This window comes from Salvelinus fontinalis, chromosome 19 (assembly GCF_029448725.1).
Source record: "Salvelinus fontinalis isolate EN_2023a chromosome 19, ASM2944872v1, whole genome shotgun sequence".
NCBI classification, from domain to species: Eukaryota; Metazoa; Chordata; class Actinopteri; order Salmoniformes; family Salmonidae; genus Salvelinus; species Salvelinus fontinalis.
The window spans coordinates 24,273,720-24,301,404 of record NC_074683.1 but is presented as its reverse complement, the minus strand read 5'-3'; the positions used below and the strand labels follow the sequence as shown (position 1 = coordinate 24,301,404).

The 27,685-nt window shown below is 42.8% G+C and overlaps 1 protein-coding gene and 1 non-coding gene across 8 annotated transcripts in view; both read right to left on the bottom strand.

Annotated features, from left to right (window-relative positions):
• LOC129816539 (mitogen-activated protein kinase kinase kinase kinase 4-like) overlaps nucleotides 1-27,685 on the bottom strand; it is a 110,016-nt gene that overhangs the window by 66,939 nt on the left and 15,392 nt on the right. The gene's annotated exons all lie outside the window — the stretch shown is intronic.
• trnaa-ugc (transfer RNA alanine (anticodon UGC)) lies at nucleotides 9,488-9,563 on the bottom strand. The gene has a single exon. It is a non-coding gene; the product is annotated as a tRNA-Ala (tRNA).

Genomic DNA, 27,685 nt, shown 5'->3' with positions numbered 1-27,685 from the left:
TGTATGTGAAGCTGGTTGAGAGAATGCCAAGAGTGTGCAAAGCTGTCATCAATGCAAAGGGTGGCTACTTTGAAGAACCTCAAATCTAAAATATTTTTTGATTTGTTTAACACTTTTTTGGTTACTACATGATTCCATAGTTGTGATGTATTCACTATTATTATACAATGTAGAAAAGAGTACAAATAAAGAATAACCCTGGAATGAGTAGGTGTCCAAACTTTTGACTGGTACTGTATATACATACTTACACACACATAACGTAGCCACCCTTTGCATTGATGACAGCTTTGCACACTCTTGGCATTCTCTCAACCAGCTTCACATTGAATGCTTTTCTCACACTATGAGCATGCACACACCCAGTACAAAGCAATATCCTGTGCTTATTGCCTACTCAGTCTAGCCTCTTTCCCTCACCTTGAGAATTTGTAGAACACATTATCTCTCTCCAAAGGCTTTTATGCAATTTTAAGTGTATATGAGTTTGAGAGAGAGACTTGGGTACAAAGGTGGCGGGGGGAGAGATGGAGGAGAGGTGGCAGGGGAGGAGGGAAAGGGAAGAACAGAAGAAGAAAAAAAAGAGGCTGAAGGCCAAGTTTTTCTGCTGATCTAAGCGGTTTTCCGGCAGAATCTGGGAAAAGAGTGTGTCGACTGGACCTAATCACAGCCCCTCCCCACACACAAAAACATGCACAAACTCTCAGATACCGCCACAGACTGGGTGCATACGGTAGGCAGGGCTGGTATAGGTGCTCTGACTGTCATGATGTCAGTTTCAGCCTTTGGCTGTGTCTCAATGAGCTGTCTCTCACTCGCTCACTATTTCCCTCCTTCCCTCGCTCTCTGCTTCAAGGGGTTTGGTTTTAGGCCTCTTTGAAGTAAAATAACCCACAAATGATTGGCACCCAACCAGCTCACTTTCAGAGGTGTGCATGTGTGCGTTCTCTCCCAGACCAATCACCGGAGGCCAACTTCACTATGACATCATCCTCCTCTCAGGTTCCTCTACTCCAGACATTCTTGAGTCTGCCTAACACAAACAGATGCACGCACACACAAACAGGAGCATGCTCACACACACACACAAAAAGGACAATAACCCCCCCCACCATGTGAGTGTTTCTATTTTCTGTGCATTAACTTCCCCATAACTTGCTCTATGACCAGTCTCTGTGCTGTATCATAATGTATCTTCTCTACCCAACCCTACTGAAAAGTCTGTATTCTCTGCCTCTAGTCAGTCAAATATAGGAAGTAGTGGTTAGTTTGTCTTACCTGCGGCTTGAATTGAATAAAAACAAATTACATAAAATAGACTAAAGTCCACCGTCTCAGTTGACTGTGCAAAACTTACGTCTTTGACCACAAGCAAACCATTTTGGAGTGACTTCCTCCATAATAGTAATTTCACAAAACTTTGGTCATGTTCCAACAGTCTTGAAAGGCCTGTTTTCCTTCAACCTTCTAACTCCCCTTCCAGTAATCACCAAGGGAAGGAGATGTGGTAATTAAGCCTTCTAGGACTATGGGGACCAGACCCCTTCAGTTAATAAGATAATCATTCTGGGAGTCTGACCTTTGACCCCAGCACACAAGGGGTTAATCTAGAGTCCTCATTAAAAGGACCAGAGCACCATTTGGCTTCCTGTCGACCTCCACAAACCATAACCCAACGCCCATCCCGAACTAACTAATCTCACCCCTTTTCTACAAATGGCAACAAATGGTGGAACATTAATTATTCTCCTATGCAGTAAATAATGGTGACAGTCAAGGACTGACTGGAACTAGTTAACCTCTTTGGGCTAGGGGGCAGTATTTTGACTTCTGGATGAAAAGCATGCCCAAAGTAAACTGCCTGTTACTCAGGGCCAGAAGCTAGGATATGCATATAATTGGTAAATATGGATATAAAACTCTAAAGTTTCTAAAACTGTTAAAATAATGTCTGTGACTATAACAGAACTTATATGGCAGGCAAAAACCCGAGGACAAAAAAAAAAGATTCAGCCCACCACTGTTTCCAAAGGCTGTCATGTTTAATATGAAGGGAAAACCTCCCAGATTGCAGATCCTAGGCCTTCCACTAGATGTCAACAGTCTTTAGAAAGAGTTTCAGGCTTGTTTTTGGAAAAATGAGCTAGAATTTGTAGTTTTTCTAAGTGGCTCCCATTTTGGCTGTAGTGTTTTCATGCGCGTGGATGAGAGTGCGTTCTTTGTTGTTTATCTCCGGTAAAGACAATAACAATTCTCTGTGTTAAATTTTATTGTTTATTTACGTATTAGGGTACCTGAGATTTGATTATAAACATTGTTTGACTTGTTTGGAGAAGTTTATTGGTAACGTTTGGGATTCATTTTGTATGCATTTTGAAGGAGGGAAACCAGTTGATTATTGAATGAAGCGTGCCAGCTAAACTGAGTTTTTGGGGATATAAAGAAGGACTTTATTGAACAAAAGGACCATTTGTGATGTAGCTGGGACCTTTTGGAGTGCCAACAGAAGATCTTCAAAGGTAAGGCATTTATTTTATCGCTATTTCTGACTTTCGTGGCACACCTGCCTGGTTGAAAAATGTTTAATGGAAATCAATCAAAACAAAGAATGCAACAGAATGCAAAAGCAGTAGTATATCAAGTACAGAACAAACCAAAGCAGAAAACTGAAAAAGAGTGAAAAGTTAATAAAGCAGTAGAGTATAGGAAGTGTATAGTTCAATGTCTTGTGTCTGAGGAAGATAAAAGCCAGATAAGAGAGCCACTTCCCTGAGGAAATACCAGGGGAGTAGAGTCATCCTGTATCAGCACACACAAATGTGAAGCTTCTCACACACATTTTTATTTAACTAGGCAAGTTAGAACAAATTCTTACAATGAAACCCTCCCCTAACCCGGACGACGCTGGGCCAATTGTGCGCCGCCCTATGGGACTCCCAATCACGGCCTATTGTGATACAGCCCAGAATCGAACCAGGGTCTGTAGTGACACCTCTAGCACTGAGATACAGTGCCTTAGACCGCTGCGCCACTCAGGAGCCTATACACATTCCTATTTTTCTGTGTCTATCAATACTGAAATGCCACCATGCAAAAATAAATGTCCATGACTGGAAACTGGCCCTGAGCACAGTGAAAGAGAGAGCGCGAAAGAGCGAGACAAAGTATGTGTGTGTGTGTGTGTGTGTGTCTGTTGTAGTGATGCTCCATGCCCGCACCTGGCCCTCTTGTCCCGTTCCTCAAGCCTAGAGGGGTGCAATAAAGAACCCCTTGTCCAAAAAACTGGAGGTACACACATGCAACCACACACACACACACACACACACAATACAGAGCACTCCAGCCCGCCCAAGCTCACTGAGGAGGGAGACAAAAGAACCAGAGCAGAGGAATTAATGTTGAAGCACTGCATTCTAGATACCAGAACAGAATTAATGTTGAAGCACTGCATTCTAGATACCAGAACAGAATTAATGTTGAAGCACTGCATTCTAGATACCAGAACAGAATTAATGTTGAAGCACTGCATTCTATATACCAGAACAGAATTAGCACACCAAAATGCTTTTTTTTGTTGCTTTTCTGATATATGTTTGTTTCAATCTCATGTACACACACTTACGCGTGAACAGATGTACACTTACGAACAAACATGCAACCACACTGACACAGAAAAGCACAAACACACCATGCAACCAAGCAATTTAGTGCAGCACAACTCTGTAAAAGGCCTGTGATGTAGACTTATGTGCAAGAACACGCAGGGGAATACACCACCACAACTCTTCATCTCGAGCAAGAGAGGTGTGTCCTTTGTGTAAGTAGGCAAAGAATACAGTCGTGGCCAAAAGTTTTGAGAATGACACAAATATAAATTTTCACTAAGTCTGCTGCCTCAGTTTGTTTGTATGATGGCAATTTGCATATACTCCAGAATGTTATGAAGAGTGATCAGATGATTTGCAATTAATTGCAAAGTCCCTCTTTGCAAATGAACTGAATCCCCAAAAAACATTTCCACTGCATTTCAGCCCTGCCACAAAAGGACCAGCTGACAACATGTCAGTGATTCTCTTGTTAACACAGGTGTGAGTGTTGACGAGGACAAGGCTGGAGATCACTGTCATGCTGATTGAGTTTGAATAACAGACTGGAAGCTTCAAAAGGAGGGTGGTGCTTGGAATCATTGTTCTTCCTCTGTCAATCATGGTTACCTGCAAGGAAACATGTACCGTCATCATTGCTTTGCACAAAACGGGCATCACAGGCAAGGATATTGCTGCCAGTAAGATTGCACCTAAATCAACCATTTATTGGATCATCAAGAACTTCAGGGAGAGCGATTCAATTGTTGTGAAGAAGGCTTCAGGGCGCCCAAGAAAGTCCAGCAAGCGCAGGACCGTCTCCTAAAGTTGATTCAGCTGCGGGATCGGGGCACCACCATGACAGGAATGGCAGGAATCAGAAATGGCAGCAGGCAGGTGTGAGTGCATCTGCACGCACAGTGAGGCAAAGACGTTTGGAGGATGGCCTAGTGTCAAGAAGGGCAGCAAAGAAGCCACTTCTCTCCATGAAAAACATCAGGGACAGACTGATATTCTGCAAAAGGTACAGGGATTAGACTGCTGAGGACTGGGGTAAAGACATTTTCTCTGATGAATCCCCTTTCCAATTGTTTGGGGCATCCGGAAAAAAGCTTGTCCGGAGAAGACAAGGTGAGTGCTACCATCAGTCCTGTGTCATGCCACCAGTAAAGCATCCTGAGACCATTCATGTGTGGGGTTGCTTCTCAGCCAAGGGAGTGGGCTCACTCACAATTTTGCCTAAGAACACAGCCATGAATAAAGAATGGTACCAACACATCCTCCCGAGAGCAACTTCTCCCAACCATTCAGGAACTAGTTTGGTGACGAACAATGCCTTTTCCAGCATGATGGAGCTCCTTGCCATAAGGCAAAAGTGATAACTAAGTGGCTCAGGGAACAAAACATCAATATTTTGGGTCCATGGCCAGGAAACTCCCCAGACCTTAATCCCATTGAATTTGTGGTAAAAAATTATCACGGTTTTCAATCTATTATTTTAAACATTAAATGCATTATGAAATAATGAGATTAAAATTATTAGAGCTTTTTCATGGAAATTCTAAAGCCAAAAATGTTGAACATTCAACTGCCAAAACATTGAAAATATTCCATTGTCTCTGTCAGATCAACATTGGGTAGACAAAAGAAAAATAAGAAAGTTGTGTATATTACTTACTTTTATTTGATGACTATATCATCTCATTCCTTAAAGTCATCATCTCATCTCTGCTGAGGCAGTAGCAGCCAACCAGCCAACCATCTAACATGATCTCTGTTCTCCCTATACTATACTGTCTTTAGTCATCCTATTTTGCTAGGCTAGTCTTCCTAAATGGTGAAGAGCTGTCTGACAATCATTTAACTCGTTTTTCAAAGAAGATGAGGCATACTTTCACAAACTCTCTCTATCCCCCTTTCTCATCGTTGTGTTGTGTACATATGCGGTATGGGTGTAATCTAACCTAACGTAGCATGCCTAAAAGTGTATCCATATCTGTCTGAGACAGAAAATAGCAGGCTCAATGGATTATGGTCGTTGTAGTTAATTACAACGTTTCTGTGCTGAATTAGGTTGAATATTGGCTTAATGAAAACTACAACTTTCTTCAGCCCAGCATTCCATTTAGTTAACGACTTAATTTCTCTCATTAATTATTTGATTTCTCTAGAGAAACGGCATGTTAGGCTTAAAAAAAAGATTTTTAAATAAACTAAATAGAATTCAAGTAATTGAACCGACGTCAGTCAATTAGTTGTTTAATAATGCATAATTTTTTTATCAAACTGCTGACTGAAGATGGGACAGCCGGGCATTCATGCGGTTGAATCCGTTTCTGAAGTAACATGGACTCTTAACGTGATGACACTGTTGCTCCTTGCTGAAACAAGCAAGGTGTTGTAGCAAACGAGCACACATAGAAAGGTTCAGCAGCAGGACACAGAAATAGAATCTATGGCAGCACATGCAGTCAGGAGCAGCACATGCAGTCAGGAGCAGAGGAAAACACATGTTACGTTACAGCCTTATTCTAAAATTGATTAAATTAATAAAAAATCCGAAGCAATCAACACACAATACCCCATAATGACAAAGCGAAAAACTGTTTTTGAAATGTCTGCAAATGTATTAAAAATAAAAAATAGAAACATTGTATTTACATAAGTATTCAGACCCTTTGCTATGAGACTCGAAATTGAGCTCAGGTGCATCCTGTTTCCATTGATCATCCTTGAGATGTTTTTACAACTTGATTGGAGTCCACCTGTGGTAAATTCAATTGATTGGACCTTTTTTTCACCTTTATTTAACCAGGTAAGGTAGTTGAGAACAAGTTCTCATTTACAACTGCGACCTGGCCAAGATAAAGCAAAGCAGTGCGACAGAAACAACAACACAGACTTACACATGGAATAAACAAGTCAGTCAAATACAGTCAATAACACAATAGAAAAAAAAGAAAGTCTATATACAGTGTGTGTAAATGGCATGAGGTATGGCAATAAATAGGCCATAGTAGCAAATAATTACAATTTAGCAGATTAACACTGGAGTGATAGATGAGCAGATGATGGTGTGTAAGTAGTGATACTGGTGTGCAAAAGAGCAGCAAAGTAAATAAAAACAATATGGGGATGCGGTAGGTAGATTGGGTGGGCTATTTACAGATGGACTATAACCAGCTGCAGCGATCGGTTAGCTGCTCAGATAGCTGATGTTTAAAGTTAGTGAGGGAAATGTAAGTCTCCAGCTTCAGTGATTTTTGCAATTTGTTCCAGTCACTGGCAGCAGAGAACTGGAAGGAAAGGAGGCCAAAGTAGGTGTTGGCTTTGGGGATGACCAGTGAGATATACCTGCTAGAGCGCGTGCTACGGGTGGATGTTGTTATCGTGACCAGTGAGCTGAGATAAGGCGGAACTTTACCTAGCATAGACTTATAGATGACCTGGAGCCAGTGGGTCTGGCAACGAATATGTAGCGAGGGCCAGCCGACTAGAGCATACAGGTCGCAGTGGTGGGTGGTATAAGGCGCTTTGGTAACAAAATGGATGGCACTGTGATAGACTGCATCCAATTTGCTGAGTAGAGTATTGGAAGCTATTTTGTAGATGACATCGCCAAAGTCGAGGATTGGTAGGATAGTCAGTTTTACGAGGGTAAGTTTGGCGGCGTGAGCGAAGGAGGCTTTGTTACGAAATAGAAAGTCGATTCTTGATTTGATTTTGGATTGGAGATGTTTGATATGAGTCTGGAAGGAGAGTTTACAGTCTAGCCAGACACCTAGGTATTTGTAGTTGTCCACATATTCTAGGTCAGAACCGTCCAGAGAAGTGATGCTAGTCGGGCAGGCGGGTGCAGGCAGCGAATGGTTGAAAAGCATGCATTTGGTTTTGCTAGCGTTTAAGAGCAGTTGGAGGCCATAGAAGGAGTGTTGTATGGCACTGAAGCTCGTTTGGAGGTTAGTTAACACAGTGTCCAAAGAAGGGCCAGATATATACAGAATGGTGTCGTCGGCGTAGAGGTGAATCAGGGAATCACCCGCAGCAAGAGCGACATCGTTGATATATACAGAGAAAAGAGTCGGCCCGAGAATTGAACCATGTAGTACCCCCGTAGAGACTGCAGAGGTCCGGACAACAGGCCCTCCGATTTGACACACTGAACTCTATCTGAGAAGTAGTTGGTGAACCAGGCGAGGCAGTCATTTGAAAAACCAAGGCTATTGAGTCTGCCGATAAGAATACGGTGATTGACAGTGTCGAAAGCCTTGGCCAGGTCAATGAAGACGGCTGCACAGTACTGTCTTTTATCGATGGCGGTTATGATATCATTTAGTACCTTGAGCGTGCCTGAGGTGCACCCGTGACCAGCTCGGAAACTGGATTGCACAACGGAGAAGGTACGGTGGGATTCGAAATGGTCGGTAATCTGTTTGTTAATAACTCCAACCTAAGTGTATGTAAACTTCCGACTTCAACTGTATATATATATTTAACTTTTTTTGTTGTTGCCATTTTGTTATTACGGAGACTGCGGTCACTTGGACTGGCCAATTACAGTCATCCAAAATTCCATGACCGTCACAGCCGTAGGTGTAAGTGTGTGTTGCACATACCATTAGGTCAAGTACTAGTAAGTAAGAAGTTAAATTCTGCGCAGTGGCACAACTTTCCCACACCTAAGAGTGCTCAGCACATATTTAGATCCACTGGGGTTTGAGTTACACACACACACACACACACACACACACACACACACACAGGTTTATAAGTGGTGATGGTGATAGACTACAATATGAAAGGTTCTCCAAAATCAGCACCCTGGATAGTGTGAAGTAAATCTCCACGCTTCCGCCAGACGTGCCGCAGAGAGACCTAAGCATAACACCTTCAAATCTTAACATAAGATCATTTGGAGACAGTAAAATGCTAGCCAGAAGCTGGGAAAAGACTGCAGCTCCGCTATGCAATCCCTGCTTTATGGTGTGTAGCTTACAGACAGACAGAGGATCCCCCCTCCACTCTCCTCCATCATACACCCATCCCCTCCTCACATTCCTCATTTGAAGCACAAGAATCACTAGTAAAAACAGCCGGGGGAGTGGAGCTAGAGGTGTTAGAGAGGCAGGGGCAGTGTTGCTCAGGCCTGAGCCCCTGAATAAAGCCAAGTGAAGCCCTGGGCACACAGGAGGATTACCGCGCTGTCCGACGCCATTATTCATGTTATTACGGAGCACTATCATCTGGAGCGCTGCGCTGCCTCGCCCTGTCAGATCCACCTTGTCCAGAGGGAGAGAGTTTATTTCATAAACTCATTCAGAGCGTGTGGATCTGGGATGAGTGAATTACAGAGATACAAATCAGAGAATCCACGAAACAAAGGGGCTCAAAGGAAAGCTTTCTTAGACTAACATTGGGGGGGGGGGGACAATTACGATTTGGAGCCTGAGGAATTTACAAGCTAAAGTGGCTAGCTAGCTAGATGTTAATCATATCCATCGTCCAGAATTAGGGCTCTCAAACAACTTAAAATAATTCAAATCGAGTTAATGGCATTAGTTAATCACAATTTAGAATGTGTCAAAATTTCCCCCCCCCCCCCAAAAAAAAAACAAATAATCTGTATCAGAATGTTTTTAAATGGCATTTTCACCATAAAACACAAACGTCACTGTAACATTACAGCTACTAATAGTACCCGCAAAACACCAGTCTCAAAGTCAACAGTGAAGAGGTGACGCCGGGATGCTGGCCTTCTAGGCAAAGTTGTAAAGAAAAAGCCATATCTCAGACTGGCCAACAAAAATTTACATTACATTTACATTTAAGTCATTTAGCAGACGCTCTTATCCAGAGCGACTTACAAGTACATACATTCATACTTTTTTTTTTTTTTTTTGTACTGGCCCCCCGTGGGAATTGAACCCACAACCCTGGCGTTGCAAGCACCATGCTCTACCAACTGAGCCACACGGGGCCTGATAAATAAAAGATTACGATTGGCAAAAGAACACAGACACTGGACAGAGGAACTCTGCCGAGGAGGCCAGCATCCCGGAGTCGCTCTTCACTGTTGACGTTGAGATTTGTGTTTTGCGGTACTATTTAATGAAGCTACCAGTTGAGGACTTGTGAGGCGTCTGTTTCTCAAACTAGACACTCCAATGTACTTGTCCTCTTGCTCAGTTGTGCACCGAGGCCTCCTACTCTTTCTATTCCGGTTAGAGACAGTTTGCGCTGTTCTGTGAAGGGAGTAGTACACATCGTTGTACGAGATCTTCAGTTTCTTTGCAATTTCTCGCATGGAATAGCCTTCATTTCTCAGAACAAAAATAGACTGACAAGTTTCAGAAGAAAGTCCTTTGTTTCTGGCCATTATGAGCCTGTAATCGAACCCACAAATGCTGATGCTAAATACACCACTTCCCCATTTATGGAAGAGACTCTCTCCATGCAGACACCTTTATAGATTTTGTTGTGGTATTTTTCGTGGCCTTATGTTTGGGCACCTTTCAACAACCCGCATTATCACATTTACGCATGCAAACACTCACACTACTGATTACACACACCATTGTTAATTGTATTTAGTTTACTTCATTTAATAAATATATTTTGTTATTCCTTGTCTCCCTTTTGTTATGAACTTTGAGCCGGTTCGTGACAAGTGGGGGCTCATTCGGGATAATAAGGTTGGTTCCTAGACATTTTGGTGTATAGCACTTTGTTGCATTATGAAGGACTAATACTAGTGTCATTTGGCTTACTAGTATGTGTGGTGTTTGGGAGAAAAGGTGGAGTTAATGTTAAATTCTATAGATGCTTTGTTTGTATCTTTTGTTACAGTTTTTGAGTTTGGTAGGCCCAGTATTGGTTGCCTTTGTTTTTGGTAAACTTGCCACTGCGGTGGATAGTGTGCTGTGTTGGAGAGAGTACATTGGTTAGTTTCCAGGCCCCTGCCCAGCCTGGAAACTCTTGCTTTACTCGCTGTTGGGACATTGGTCTGAGGTGAATACAATTGTCTGTGTCTTTCAGTGGGAAATTTGGGTAGGGTAGTGACACTTACTACCCGGAGCTATAACCTTTTTCCCCTGTTAGGCTTAGCGACGCGTTTAATTTTGGAATACGATGACCATGGTTATTTTGTCTGTTATTTTTGTGTGGTGTCTGTGGACTGAGCAGTTGTCTCGGGGCACATCCGTGGCTTGGGGGAATCTGCCAGGGTGCTGGGTGGTTTATTTCCTTGCCAGTGGGCTACAGTGCACAATTACCCACCGCAAATCTGCATGAAGACTAGGGTTGAGTTACTGTAGGTTTTGGGGAAGCTCCATATATATCTCATCTCTCTTCTGTGGTGCCCAGTGTGATTGTCACTTCTCTTGTGGTCCGGTCTGGTGTGTTCAGCAGAGCGGAAGAGCGAGATATATATATATATATTTTTTGTATTTACTTCTGACTATGGCATCTAATGTAGACGAGTTCATTCGCTTTCCATCAGAGGAACTGTTAGAATTAAGTAATAAAGAACAGCTGTTGAAGATCGCTAAACACTACAAGTTTAGTCAAAATCGGGCCAGCGGTGTCTGAGATATCGCGTGGGTTAGCTAGACCATATCCCTGAGCATGTGTGCCAAATCAAACAGGTCAAGAGATAAACGTGCCCGTTAGCGCGCCACCATGTAGTCGATATGAATGTTCTTGCATATGTTGAGTCTTGACAGTGTTTTCAACATGTATACCCACTTTTGTTACAATACAAATATCCATGACTGCTTTATATGCATTTATGTGCCAGAACGTCCACATTAATGTTTTAGGTACTAGTCTGGAAAATATTGCGTTGAAACCTTTTGTCCATAGATGCCACAAATCAAGAATTGCGCAAATCAGTAACTCGGTGCCAGAAGAGAAGCGCCTCAAGTGTTTTTCACAAAATTGTAAATGGCGGAAAATCCATCCTGGCATATCTTATGAATCGCAAATTAGTTATTTGTGAGAGGGACTTATATAAACTCAGCAAAAAATGAAATGTCCCCTTTTCAGGACCCTGTCTTTCAAAGATAATTCGTAAAAATGCAAATAACTTCACAGATCTTCATTGTAAAGGGTTTAAACACTGTTTCCCATGCTTGTTCAATGAACCATAAACAATTAATGAACATGCACCTGTGGAATGGTCGTTAATAAGACACTAACAGTTTACAGACGGTAGGCAATTAAGGTCACAGTTATGAAAACTTAGGACACAAAAGAGGCCTTTCTATTAACTCTGAAAAACACCAAAAGAAAGATGCCCAGGGTCCCTGCTCATCTGCGTGAATGTGCCTTAGGCATGCTGCAAGGAGGCATGAGGACTGCAGATGTGGCCAGGGCAATAAATTGCAATGTCTGAACTGTGAGACGCCTAAGACGGCACTACAAGGAGACAGGTCAGAAAGCTGATCGTCCTCACAGTGGCAGACCACGTTTAACAACACCTGCACAGGAACGGTACATCCGAACATCATAGCTGCGGGACAGGTACAGGATGGCAACAACTGCCCGAGTTACACCAGTAACGCACAATCCCTCCATCAGTTCTCAGACTGTCCGCAATAGGCTGAGAGAGGCTGGACTGAGGGCTTGTAGGCCTGTTGTAAGGCAGGTTCTCACCAGACATCACCGTAAACAACGTGCCTATAGGCACAAACCCACCGTTGCTGGACCAGATAGGACTGGCAAAAAGTGCTCTTCATTGACGAGTCGCGGTTTTGTCTCACCAGGGGTGATGGTCAGATTTACATTTATCGCCGAAGGAATGAGTGTTACCCCGAGGCCTGTACTCTGGAGCAGGATCGATCTGGAGGTGGAGGGTCCTTCATGGTCTGGGGCGGTGTGTCACAGTATCATCGGACTGAGCTTGTTGTCATTGCAGGCAATCTCAACACTGTGCGTTACAGGGAAGACATCCTCCCTCATGTGGTACCCTTCCTGCAGGCTCATCCTGACATGATCCTCCAGCATGACAATGCCACCAGCCATACTGCTCGTTCTGTGAGTGATTTCCTGCAAGACAGGAATGTCAGTGTTTTTCCATGGCCAGCGAAGAGCCCGGTTCTCAATCCCATTGAGCAGGTCTGGGACCTGTTGGATCGGAGGGTGAGGGCTAGGGCCATTCCCCCCAGAAATGTTCAGGAATTTGCAGGTGCCTTGGTGGAAGAGTGGGGTAACATCTCACAGCAAGCAATTGGCAAATCTGGTGCAGTCCATGAGGAGGAGATGCATTGCAGTACTTAATGCAGCTGGTGGCCACACCAGATACTGACTGTTAGCAGTGAGAGGACGTTTCTTTTTCTGCTGAGTTTACCTAATTTCATGACTTTTCAAAGTTTTGATTGTCAATCTCTTGTTATAGCACCACCATCTGGCCAATCAGTGTAAATGTAGGATCTTTATGGCAAAACACATCATTCACCCATGTTATTCAAAATTGGGCCAGTGCTGTCTGAGATATCACATGTGACTAATATACCAACGGACGGAGACAAAACCACAGTCAACGTTCCCTCTAAGCTGCATACAGCTCCCCTGGGACTGCAGCGCAGAAGAAATATCAACCCACGCAAGAAGCACAAGATTGAACTTCACTTTCCCTTTAGTTAACACTATCAACGTTTCCATCTACTGTAGGAATTGCCAATATTATCAATTTCAATGCAACATAGCGAAACTTAACTATGCAAGAGATTTTCTTGTAGGCAGAACGCACCGGATGCGGGATTCTATTGCATTGATAGGCACGACTCAGCTGTACTCTACAGACAGGTGTGACAACCAATCAGAGCTGCAGTATCCCTTTATGCAAATAGATCATTGCCATATATGGATCTGTGCCATTCCTTTGAACTGGATTGCGTTTACAGCATGAGTGGTCACGAGTAGATGCTCTTGTTTTGAGATCCAAGCGAAAGCTGCATGTAGCCACGTGTGCACATTTGTTCCTTATATTTGCTAGTAAGTGAATTATTAGCCCAATTATAGCTCATTTTAATTATCCTCTTAGGCAGCAGAACCTGATAAAACCAAACCAAACCAAACCTGGAACCAATGCTACGGTTAATCAGAGAGGGGACAGCAGGAGAAAGCGGTAACTGAATTAACGGGAGCTGTCGGTGTTAGCTATTAGCCTATCTGCCCTCTTAACGGATGGGGAGAGCTAATGGCTGAACTAGCCTAGCTCTTATTAGCGAATAAGACGAGCTGCTAGGTCTGGCTTCCAGTTATGATTTAAACTCCAAGCTCTGATATTAGGATTCATTATTGCTATGGGGAGTGACAATTACCTTAACATCTGGATGGGGGAACTCAATAAAACCAGACCATTATGAGACTATTATAACTATGCTTAGAAATGCAGGAAAACCCAGAAAAACATTACTACTGATGGATATTGTCAATGCCAACTAGCCACTTACCTACTGCACTGTTGAGCAACCCAAAATACAGCCCAACCAGTCAACTAACAGATAATCTCACAGCACCGTTAACACGAGCAGATAATGGAGTCTCAGAATCATTTTACACACCAACCATTTCAAGGACAGACAGTCCATCGGATACAGTGCAGCCAGCTAGTTATAGCTACAGGCAACCATTATGAAACAACACAGACGGTCTGTTGTCTGACACGACTTCAATAGTGATCAGTTGCTCAGCCTGCCTGGTCTCATTTGCCTTCCTGTATGTGAAAAGTCAAAAGGCCTAGTTTCTCTGGCTGGGTAGTGATGCAAGAAGAGCACTGCTACAGAAATCTATTAGCCTCTGCTGCTTTCTAAATGCAGCATGCCTGAATACTGTACAAATGACGTATCTAAGAGAGCTACACAGTACATGAGCTCTGGAGAGAGACACACGGCAGTATTTTACTCCTTTCTTCTTTCCATTCCATTGGGTTATAGGGGTTAATACAGAAAGCATATGTATTCTTTATCAAGCCTCGAGGGGAGGTGTGTGTGTGTGTGTGTGTGTGTGTGTGTGTGTGTGTGTGTGTGTGTGTGTGTGTGTGTGTGTGACTGTGAATGTAGAGTAGGCCTACAAATGCATAGTGTAAAGCATCAGTGCATTCTTGCATGAATGTGCACTCTCAGCGAGGACGGAAACAATCGGAATCGGATGCATGTGGTTTTTAGGGGAGATGGAAGAGATCCTTTGGACGTTAAGGCAACAATCCATCTTAACTCCTCCACAATTACTGGATTGGTTGAACAGTGCAGAAGGGAATCTCCCGATAGTATTTATTTTCTCTCGTCAGGACCAGAATGTGGGGAATCCCACTCAGGCGTTTCTTTTATGCCTGCTACGTAAGGTTAATGAATGTGTAACTGGAGAAGTGTACATCTGGAAGAGTGTGTGAGGGAGTGTGTGTGTGTTTGTGAGTTGGTTCTTCTATTCTTGTGGGGAGAATTCCCACATCCCCATGAGGACAAAGGTTATTTTAAGCTTAGCGGTTAGGTTTACAATTAGGTTTAGAGCAAAGGGTTAGTGGTTAGGTTTAGGGTTTGGGTTACGAGTTAAGGTTAGGGTTAAGGAAAAAAAATATTTTCAACGGAAATAAATTGTAGGTCCCCATGAGGATAGAAGAACAAAACATGTGTGTGTGTGTGTGTGTCATCTTCTTGACTGGACACACAACAGTGCAGGGGTGGCGTGGTGTGCATATTCTCATTCCCATAAGACATAAACCTCTGGTTGCACTACAGAGTGCAAGGATTGCATCACCATGGAAACAAGCCAACATCATAATCCTGATTTAGCTCTGTCATAAAGACCAATCTATAGAGGTCAAAGGTCAGAAAGGTCTCCAACCTACCCAAACACCCACACTATTTCTAATCATATGTATTGTACTCATGCATCATTGAGTGGCAGTAATGTGATGGAAAGACTGAGAGGACAGGTAAAGATGAAGAGCGCTGCATGGTGGTCCTGGCGGTGTATATAGGTGCAGTTTGACAGAGACAGGGTTGCCCCGTCCACTCCACTCGGCCGGCTGGGTTTATAATCTGTTTCTCTGTTTGGCCTGTATGACTACCAATTACACACAGCGAGAGGCTGCAGCACACACACCACCACCAACCTTCCCAGGGCCAAGGGGAGACCCTCCCATACCAGCTCCTTTAAGTGCACTGAGCAATAACATCACCGCACACGCCAAGCTCCAATCACAGAGGATTGTATGGAGTATGATATCGAAGACACTCCAGCCAATGACAAACCAGGGATTCCTGCTTCCTTCCCTTCCCCTTGACGACTCATCCATGTAAAGTCTTTGGACTCGTCATTCTCAAAGGAGTGGATAGGCGGGATAGGATCCTGGATAACTATGCGTCAGAAAGAAAGAGGAGCTATTCTGGATGTGTCTGTAGGTGGATGCTAAAGGAAAACTAGCAATGGGGGGAATTTGACAGGGAGAGTCAAATGCTTCTGAAAACCAAATTAAAAAACTCTCTCTCTCTAGGATCTATCCTGCTCGGTCATTTCTCCACGTCTCCCAGACAGGAAGCTGCTGTCGGGGCCTTTGAGTCCACCAGGCCTCCTCAAGGGTCCATAACCGTCCATTTTGTGGGAACAAGTGGGGTGATATCTAAACCACTGGAAATTTTTACACAGGCATTTTTATCACCTCCTCAAAGGGCTGGGTTTATGATAAATATATGTCCTTGTGATGAGGTTTCATATTCACAGTAATAAAAGAGTGCCTCTTTGGTGCAGGGAAGGGCGAGGCTCAGTTAATTAAGACAGAGTTGTTTTAACCGCCAGTAAAAACAAATGCCAAAAAAAGAGAAACGGGGAGTGAGAAACATTACACTGGAGATTGGATAACAGTCCTTGAGAGGAACACAGTGCCCGGTGTTGTTTCGTCGAGATTTTCTTTCTCACGGCACGCAATGATGGCTAGTCTGACACAATGAGCCGCTTCAGAGAAGAGCTTCTTCCCCAAAGCTGAGCAGCTGCAGGACACAGAATTCTGCTCCGGCAACGCCATAGACAGCCCAAATGATTTAAGTTGACCAACTTTGCCAAGAACTGCACAAGCATACACATGGTCAGCAAAAGTGCTGTGAAGTTGTGTGAACCATAGAAGTTGTGATAGAAGAGAGCATTCTGTTCGGGCAATGGCTTTGGAAAGCCAAAAATGTATGGGTCCTCTTTTACAAAAACCAGAGTCCTTTTCAGGCAACTGCATGGACAGTCCGTACTCTGTTGGTCTTCTTCTCTACCAAAAACACGTATTGTAGGCTACTGTGGTCCTTGTGACATCCATTATAAAAAGCTTTAGCATTGGGAGGTAGAAGATGGGGAGTTGTCATAACGAAGCTTATCCACCCTCTCAGTTCCAAAACAACACATACCAACAAGGAGACATTAATGCTTGTTGTCGCACCGGGTCAAACCCCGGCCCTCTTAGTGAGAGGGTGACACATTCAACACCCATCCACCTCCTGTTCCAAGGGAGTAACCCAAAAACAAGGCCTCAGACTGGGTGTACCTCCGGGGTCTGTACTGGTACCACTCATTAAGGTGGGCGTTTACAGAATAGGATACAGTCAAAGTACAAGGTCATACAACGAACATACAAAAGCTGACTATTGTGTGCTTTGTTAGCTATACACTCAGGAGGCTGAAACCTGTGTTTGTCTTAGATTAGGTGTCTATTTTAATACTAATATCACCAATCATAATAAACACACAATCCAAGGCTAATAATAGCAGACAGCATTTTGTCCGCTATTCCGACCCCTAATGCAGGAGCAGAGCTTCACCGGCTTCTTCCTTCTGTAAACATGTACACAGTGCAAGGGTTCTTTCAGTCTGTCTGTGTGTGTGTGTGTGTGTGTGTGTGTGTGTGTGTGTCTGTGTGTGTGTGTGTCTGTGTGAGAGAGCGAGAGAGAGAGAGCTGGGCGATATGGACAAAAATCTATATTGCGGTAAATTGCTTGAATTGATGCGATAACGATAAATAGAACATTAATCTGCACCACAGTTTTGTTTATTTATCCTTTAAATAACTAGTTAAATGGTTGGAGCCATCAATTTCCCCAATAACAATCTCCCAGGATTATCAACCTTATTTCATGTCAAACTTCACATTTCTTATCGTAATGAACGATATCAGCAAAATGCCTGTAATAAGTATGGTATGGTCGTATGGTCATTGTCGATACTTTTCAGTCTATCATACCAGCTCTAGTGTGTGTGTGTGGGGGTGTGTGTACTAAAAAGAATATGCCTGTGTATTATGTGTGTACGCCTATGAGAGACCGTATGCGTGTTATCGTGGTTGGAGGACTCAACAGAAAGATGGATTTGAACGTTGATCGCTCTTAAACTGAGCAAACAGCTGTGAAGGGCTGTTAGCGCAAAACCCTTATTCCTGGGCTAGCCTAGCGCCGTGGAGGCCTCACCCTGAACCACTACCCAGATCACATATGACTGTAGCCCCCTGCCTCTGCCTGAAACACATACTAACCCACAATGCAGCCCTGCTGCGCTACAAAAATAGCTGTTAATCCACAGCGAGAGGAGAGGCAGACAGAGAGAGCAGTTTAACCCTTCCCGTGCCAGTCTGCCAGATACCAGCAGCGCTGGGGTTAATGAGCTCCCAGCCTCCTGCATCTGGTCTGACAAAACCTTCTGTCATTTAGGCTACACATCCAGGAAACAGGGGATCATTTATTTAGATGGCTAGGAGAATGAGAGAGGGGATTACAATAGAGGATGGGAGAAGAAAAAGAGAGAGGGGGAAAAATAAAACATTTAACCATATGCCCATCGAGGCAACAGTCTGTAAACCCTGTCGTAGGGTTCTGTTAAGGTAAACCTGCCTCTTCTCCCTTGCATCCTCATCAGCATCATCAGCCTCGGTCTGTCCTCAATTCCCCCTCCTCCATCAATCTGTTCTCCATTATGATGTCCCCCTACGCTTTATCCTCACAGAATGCTTTGCATGAGATGACAGAAGAAAATAACAAATCCTTCCTAAAAATAGGCCTTAGCTACAGTCCACAAGGAGAGAGAAGTTTGGCTGTGATTATAATGGTATGGAAGGGAAGAAGAAAAGTGCTGATGGTAAAACAGATTGGTGGTTGGAAGGTGTTTTTAAGGACAGCATTAGCCACTAGTCAGCAGGAGAGCAGACAGAATAGGAGCCAAATCAGCACGACATGATAAATAGCTTTATTTTACGCAATCTGTTACTGCCTCGCCAGAATATTACATTATTGTGGTTTTTAGGGTGGGTGATCTGATTCTCAGCAATGGACCACTGCCGGTACAAAAACAAACACACTCCCCTATAAAGCACTGTGGGCTTGTGAGGCCCGAGCTCATAAATTGTCCCAAAGCAACTGTGCACAACAGCACTCAGGAGAGTGATAGAGCTCGGCAAATCTTTGCCATTAACACCACTGAAGCCATTAACACTTTCCTACTGGGCCTGACACAGATCAACTGATTCACTAGCTCGGTCACTCTCTGGCTTCTCTCAGGGGAGCGGTCTAATATAGCAGCTATACCTGTCTGCCTCACAAGTTGCCATGGGACCATGGTTGCCAAGGGCTTGTTTTAATCAAATGGAGGGGGTGGTGGTGTTAGTCATGAAGAATAAGGGAGGGAGAGAGCAATTACAAAATGATTACAGTGCAGAGCGATGCCATGATAATAAAAAAAAGAATGAGGCCTTCATAGAGAGAGTGAGATATTTACCAAGTAGGAAGAGGGGGAAGGGAGGTAGTAGTGATGGGGAAAACATTGATACAGTTACATATCGCAATATTTTTGGAGGATATTGTTTTGATATTTGACTACAAGTATCGATTTGTTATATATATATATATGTATCATATTTTTTACTACTGTAGGTAGCGTTAGCTAGGGCTAGTCGGCTGTACTGGCACCAAAACTCCAGTATTTTTCATCCTATACCTTGTTCTCTTTTTAAAGTGAGCCAACATGTTTTCAGCACTGTTATTTCCCTGACTGATCAAAACTTGTTTTCTCGTGCTATCTCGCCTCTCTGCAGAAGATATATAGTGAGCAAAATGTTTGGAACATCAAATTGCAAAAAAATCTCAGTACATATAGAATCGGGAGACGCAATGCATATCCTATAGGCACAATACATATCGTCTCATCCCCAGCCCTAGGAGGGATGATGAAAGAGAGGGAGTAAGGGAGGGAGAGAGAGGGAGAGTTCTATGAGTACACAGATCTTCCGTGCATCCAAGGCATTTATGTGTTGTGTACTGTTGTTGACTTCCATTGATGCTTTTTCCGCTTGACACACACACACACTCGCCACAAACACACACACACCACAGTGATGAACATAATATTTACTGTGATGCATTACTGTTGTTGAGTAGCATTCCTGACCCACCCTTTAGTGCCACAATCTGGGGTCTGATTTTCCCTCATTCATAAGTGTGTGTGTGTGTGTGTGTGTGTGTGTAAAAAGTGAACCTGTGGAACTAATTAATAACATTAGCTAACACAGTTGGTCATCTGAAGCGTTTCTTCTAACACCTCAAGTCAATACCAACGAGATAAAATCACCGTCTCACACGACATCACGTGAGCCACCTAATGTATGTGCGCACACAATATGGTGGCTTGTATCATGTCATTCTGAAGACATGCACTGTCAGTCTGTCCGTATGTCTTCTTGTCAGAGTCTGACCTACAAACGCAGATTAGGGATGGGTATGCTACTTTGCGAACTGCTAATGCCATTAACAATTGGTTAGCCGAGGCTAGCTAGACGGGTTCCACACTGAAGAGATGCTAAAACATTAGTTTGACAAAGACAAAGAGCGTATTTTCATCAGAATCATTAAGCATAGTCCTTCTCACCAAACAGATGTCCTGGCTGTGATGCATCACCATGCACTGTTCAATGTGGAGTTGTTCATCCACTCAGAACATAAAAAATAAGATGGCAGAATAATCTAGATCAAACCTAGCGAAATGACAGATTTTGATTTGTAACCCTGAAATGTTTTTATTTCAACTTGCCCCATTGAGCCCAGTTTCAAATGATCACTCTTTGAGAATAACTGTTCCAGACGCGCGTCACTTCACACTTGCAACTTTTATCATTTGAAAAAATATTCTGTTCTAGATCACATCATGTTTTTACCATAAAATAGGTGGGTCTGAATGTGGGGGCTTGGGAAATAACAGCGTGTTGTTTGTTAATTAACAAATAAAAGGCTGTCATTGCACAGCTATAGGCTTCTTCAAGCAAGCGCCACTGCTGAGGTTATTGCCTTTCTGAATATACAGTACATACAGTTGAAGTCAGAAGTTTACATACACCTTAGCCAAATACATTTAAACTCATTTTTTCACAATTCCTGACATTTAATCCCAGGAAATATTCCCTGTTTTAGGTCAGATAGAATTACCACTTTATTTTAAGAATGTGAAATGTCAGAATAATAGTAGAGAGAATTATTTATTTAAGCATTTATTTCTTTCATCACATTCCCAGTGGGTCAGAAGTTTACATATACTCAATTAGTATTTGGTAGTATAGCCTTTAAATTGTTTAACTTGGGACAAAGGTTTTTGGTAGCCTTCCACAAGCTTCCCACAATAAATTGGGTGAATTTTGGTCCATTCCTCCTGACAGAGCTAGTGTAACTGAGTCAGGTTAGTAGGCCTCCTTGTTCGCACACGCTTTTTCAGTTCTGCCCACAAATGTTCTATAGGATTGAGGTCAGAGCTTTCTGATGGCCACTCCAATACCTTGACTTTGTTGTCCTTAAGCCATTATGCCACAACTTTGGAAGTATGCTTGGGGTCATTGTCAATTTGGAAGACCCATTTGCGACCAAGCTTTAACTTCCTGACTGATGTTTTGAGATGTTGCTTCAATATATCCACATAATTTTCCTTCCTCATGACGCCATCTATTTTGTGAAGTGCACCAGTCCCTCCTGCTGCAAAGCACCCCCACAACATGATGCTGCCACCCCCGTGCTTCACAGTTTGGATGGTGTTCTTTGGGCTTGCAAGCCTCCCCCTTTTTCCTCCAAACATAAAGATGGTCATTATGGCCAAACAGTTCTATTTTTGTTTCATCAGACCAGAGGACATTTCTCCAAAAAGTACGATCTTTGTCCCCATGTGCAGTTGCAAACCGTAGACTGGCATTTTAATGGCAGTTTTGGAGCAGTGGCTTCTTCCTTGCTCAGCGGCCTTCAGGTTATGTTGATATAGGACTCCTTTTACTGTGGATATAGATACTTTTGTACCAGTTTCCTCCAGCATCTTCACAAGGTCCGCTGTTGTGGTTCTGGGATTGATTTGCACTTTTCGCACCAAAGTACATTCATCTCTAGGAGGATGAACGCGTCTCCTTCCTGAGCGGTATGACGGCTGCGTGGTCCCAATGTGTTTATACTTGCATACTATTGTTTGTACAGATGAACTTGGTACCTTCAGGCATTTGGAAATTGCGCACAAGGATGAACCAGACTTGTGGAGGTCTACAATTTTTCTTCTGAGGTCTTGGCTGATTTATTTTGATTTTCCCATGATGTCAAGCAAAGAGGCACTGAGTTTGAAGGTAGGCCTTGAAATACAGCCACAGGTACACCTCCAATTTAATCAAATAGTCAATTAGCCTATCAGAAGCTTCTAAAGCCATTACATAATTTTCTGGAATTTTCCAAATTGTTTAAAGGCACAGTCAACTTAGTGTATGTAACCTTCTGACCCACTGGAATTGTGATACAGTGAATTATATGTGAAATAATCTGTCTGTAAACAATTGTTGGAAAAATTACTTGTGTCATGCACAAAGTAGATGTCCTAAGCGACTTACCTAAATCTATAGTTTGTTAACTTCTTTATGATAGGGGGCAGCATTTTCACTTTTGGATGAATTGCGTGCCCATAGTGAACTGCCTTCTACTCTGTCCCAGATGCTAATATATGCATATTATTATTACTATTGGATATAAAACACTCAAAGGGAATATTTATGATGTAATTTCGTATTTCTGTTGACTCCAACATGGCGGAGAAATGTTGTTATGTTTGAGCGCCGTCTCAGATTATTGCATGGTGTGCTTTTTACGTAAAGTTTTTTTAGAAATCTGACACAGCGGTTGCATTAAGAACAAGTGTATCTTTAATTATATGTAAAACATGTATCTTTCATCAAAGTTTATGATGAGTATTTCTGTTATTTGACGTGGCTCTCTGCAATTTCTCCGGATATTTTGGAGGCATTTCTGAACATGGCGCCAATGTAAACCGAACAAAACATAAATGTATTGTGTAACATGATGTCCTTCATCTGATGAAGATCAAAGGTTAGTGATTCATTTCATCTCTATTTCTGCTTTTTGTGACTACTATCTTTTGCTGGGAAAATGGCTGTGTTTTTCTGTGGCTATGTACTGAGCTAACATAATCGTTTGGTGTGCTTTCGCCGTAAATCCTTTTTGAAATCAGACATGTTGGCTGGATTCACAACATGTGTAGCTTTAATTTGGTGTCTTTCATGTGTGATTTCATGAAAGATAGGTTTTTACAGTAATATATTTGAATTTGGCGCGATACATATTTTTCTTGCTTTTAGCCAAGTGGTACACTACCGTCCCACATATCCCAGAGAAGTTAACAAGAAATTTGTGGAGTGGTTGAAAAACGAGTTAATGACTCCAACCTAAGTGTATGTAAACTTCTGACTTCAACTGTACATATGGCAATTTAGCAATTAGGATTTGATATCTGTAATGGTTATGACAAATTAGGCATTGTTGCGCACTGTTGGCGTATAGATAAATGCACACTTTTTCCAGTGTGGGCCTTGTGTTCTAAAAATAGTTTTAAAAATGTCAAATGCCCATCCCTAAAGCACGCACCAGTCACAGCCCCTGAGCTGAGTGCAGTGCAGAAGTAGGCCAAGTGATTTAAGGCAGGACGCTCACCCTCAGCCTTAACCCACCACTGTCTGGCACATAACTTACACACGTGGCACAGCTAACTCTATGTAGGGATGAGAGAAGAAAGGGAGGAGGGAAGGGAGAGAGAAATGGGGATGGGGGATTTAGAAAGAAAGAGTGCAAGAGACAGACGGGATCAGAGAGAGCCAGAGAGATAGGTGAAAACTAACAGTGAGAAAGACAGAAGTCTTGGGGCACCTTCATGGCAATTCATTCAGTAGAGCTAGGGATTCACCACCAGTAACACACTTCTATCCAAAAATACCCTGGTCCATCTTCTCTCTATTACACCACCCAGGGCTCTCTCCTCCCCTCCCATCCTCTGCCAGCTGGTCCTGAGCACAGCAATTAAAGACCTGCCTAAACCACTCTACCTCCCTGTTTCCTCCGGGTATGGCGCTGCTCCACATGAAACTGATAGGGGCTGAGCATGACAGGCATCAGATGGGCTTACCTGCAGAAAGAGAGATGAGGGGAGCAGGTGCTAGCCCTCCTCTTTGTCTGGACTTGCCCTACAGTATGTGGTGAGCGGTGAAAGTGTGCTTTTGGGGGTGGAGAGGTAGTTACAGGTTACCAAGTCAGTTAAAGGCTGACTTTCACTACACTGAGAATCGCTGTGTGGAACTGGAAACAGATGACCCATTACGCACACACACACACACACACACACACACCTACCTTGGAGAAAACAGTGCACTACAACAGGGAACCAGAGTTTAAATGAAGTACCATACTGTCCAGAACCCTGAGACAAAACCATGGCAACTCATCACCATGACATCTATACCGCACCCCCCTAACCTACCACCCACTTCCCCTCAATGAATACTCCCCCACCACCTGTGCAACTGAGACAAACTTAGTCAGAACTGCAAGGCTTTTGTGGAGAGAGAGGAGAGAGGGGGAAGGTCTTTGTGAAGTCAGTTCAATACCTTAGCAGTACCCTTGGGAAGGGGGTCCCAGTGCTGTATATAAGCTGGCTGGCGGGAGAGGATTGCAGCAGTTCTTTCCCTCTTGTTAAAGGCAGTGTTGGCATGTAGAACACCTTGCTAGTGAGTCTTCCAGCTCAGAGCAAAGAGTTGGCACAGACAGAGGAGAGGAGGAGGAGAGAAAGAGGCTGCCCTTCTCGTGCCTGGTGTCAAAATGCCCACGGCTGCATCCACAACCACAATGAGACTAGGCTTTCACTATTCACCTCCACTGTAGCAAACAGGGTGGTGAGTGTGTGTTGTTTGTGTAGATGTGCATGCATGCACACACACACACACACACACACACACACAGTACCAATCAAAAGTTTGGACACACCTACTCATCGAATCATGTTGTAACCAAAAAAGTGTTAAACAAATCAAAATATATTTAATATTTGAGATTCTTCAAAGTAGCCACCCTTTGCCTTGATGACAGCTTTGCACACGCTTGGCATTCTCTCAACCAGCTTCATGAGGTAGTCACATAGAATGCAATTCAATTAACAGGTGTGTGTTGTTAAAAGTGAATTTGTTTGAGCCAATCAGTTGTGTTGAGACAAGGTAGAGGTGGTATACAGAAGATATATTATGGCAAGAAGAGCTCAAATAAGCAAAGAGAAATGATAGTCAATCAATACTTTAAGACATGAAGGTCAGTTAATGCGGAAAATGTCAAGAACTTTGAAAGTTTCTTCAAGTGCAGTCGCAAAAACCATCAAGCGCTATGATGAAACTGGCTCTCATGAGGACCGCCACAGGAAAGGAAGACCAAGAGTTACCTCTGCTGCAGAGGATAAGTTCATTTGAGTTAACTGCACCCAGATTGCAGCCCAAATAAATGCTTTACAGAGTTCAAGTAACAGACACATCTCAACATCAACTGTTCAGAGGACACTGCGTGAATCAGGCCTTTGTGGTCGATTTGCTGCAAAGAAACCACTGGTAAAGGACACAAATAGACTTGCTTGGGCCAAGAAACACTAGCAATGGACATTAGACCGGTGGAAATCTGTCCTTTAGTCTGATGAGTCCAAATTTGAGATTTTTGGTTCCAACCGCTGTGTCATTGTGAGGCACAGACTAGGTGAATATGGCGCTGTACAACGTGACGGTCGGGAGTACAGTACTGGGCTATTTAGCTAAAGAATCCTTGTGTCGTGTGGGCGGGGCACGCAGGAGACTGGGGTTCAATTCCCCGACAGAGAGGAAGGAGTAGGCTGTCCTTGTAAATAAGAATTTGTTCTTAACTGACATGCCTCGTTAAATAAAGTTTACACTAAGAGCATAACATTTCTGCACACTAATTTTCTTATCTAGTCTAACCAATACCCAAACGGAGAATAAGTGAAAATAAAATCTCATTGATTTATCAAGACCAGTCCCCATGCTCGTCTCAGAGCAGCGCGAAACGGTGCTAAAATCCTATTGCTTCCAACTTCAATATGCTCTTTAAATAAATAAGACCTACACCACTTTTAACAGCACATTACTCAACACTAGTGAGACTCATTTCGCCTACAGTAGGTCTACAGTATATCGTAAAAAATTATGTGACTCTGCCAATAATTACATATAGAGGATTGGAGGATTCTAAGTTAAAACCAAAAGCCACCTCATTCGTCTCCCGGTGGCGGCCGGCACGGGTATCGAACCTGCATCTGTAGCAATGCCCATCCACTCCGGAGCAAAGTATCAAAATACAGAGAGGTGTAGGTAAAGGTATGTTGTCCTGCTAATAGCCCATAATGGGCCATTATAATACTGTACATGGTGTCCAGGTCAGGATAACTAAGACATTTCTTTATTAACCTGTTTGGGCTGCAAACCCGATGTCGGAACGAAAATGACAACAGCTGCAGGGCGCGAAATTCAAAATCTATTTTTTTTTAATATTTAACTTTCACACATTAACAAGTCCAATACAGCATTTGAAAGATAAACATCTTGTCAATCCAGCCAACATGTCCGATTTTTTAAATGTTTTACAGAGAAAACACCACATATATTTATGTTAGCTCACCACCAAATACAAAAGTGGACAGACACGTATGATTATGATTATGATGTATGAATTATGATTCAAGTAGCATGCACAAGCCAACCGAAATAACCTAAAACCAACCTAAAGAACCCAGAAAAAACTACCTCAGATGACAGTCATATAACATGTTACACAATAAATCTATGTTTTGTTCATAAAATGTGCATATTTTAGCTATAAATCAGTTTTACATTGATGCTACCATAAATGCTACAGTCTGAAATCAGACGGGAGTAGCCAGAGAAAATACAGACACCAACGTCAACTACTAATTACACCTCATAAAACATTTCAGAAAAACATATGGTGGATAGCTAATGAAAAACAGATATCGTGTGAATAGAGCCAATATTTCCGATTTTTGAAGTGTTTTACAGCGACAACACAATATATCGTTATATTAGCTAACAACATAAGCTAGCATAAGGCAGCATTGATTCTAGTCAAGCGCTAGCCTAGCACAGTTAGCACAATTAGCATAGAACAGTTCGACAGATATATGAAAAAGCATCCCAAATTGGGTCCTTATCTTTGTTGATCTTCCATCAGAATGTTGTAACGGGGTCCAATGTCCAGTACAGTCTTTAGTTGGGTTCCAGAACGAAATATTTCCCTCTTTGGTTAGCAAGCACCACGGCTGTGCGGCGCTAATCTTTCTGTCAAAAAATTCATTGTCTCATTGATTTATCAAGACCAGTTGTCACGCCCTGGCCTTAGTATTATTGGTTTTCTTTATTATTTTAGTTAGGTCAGGGTGTGACATGGGGAATGTTTATGTTTTGTTGTTTTGGGTGTTTATTTGGTAAAGGGGTTAATGGGTGTAGTATATGGTTTTGTGTTGAGTGTAGATGTTTAGCATTGTCTATGGTGGTTAGTTATCTAGGAGAGTCTATGGTTGCCTGAATGAGTTCCCAATTAGAGACAGCTGATTTCGGTTGTCTCTGATTGGGAGCCTTATTTAGGGTAGCCATAGGCTCTCATTGGTTGTGGGTAATTGTCTATGTAAGAACGTTTGTAGCCTGTTTGTATGTGCACAACGTTTGTAGCTTCACGGTCGTTTTGTTGTTTTCTTGTTTTGTTAAAGTGTTT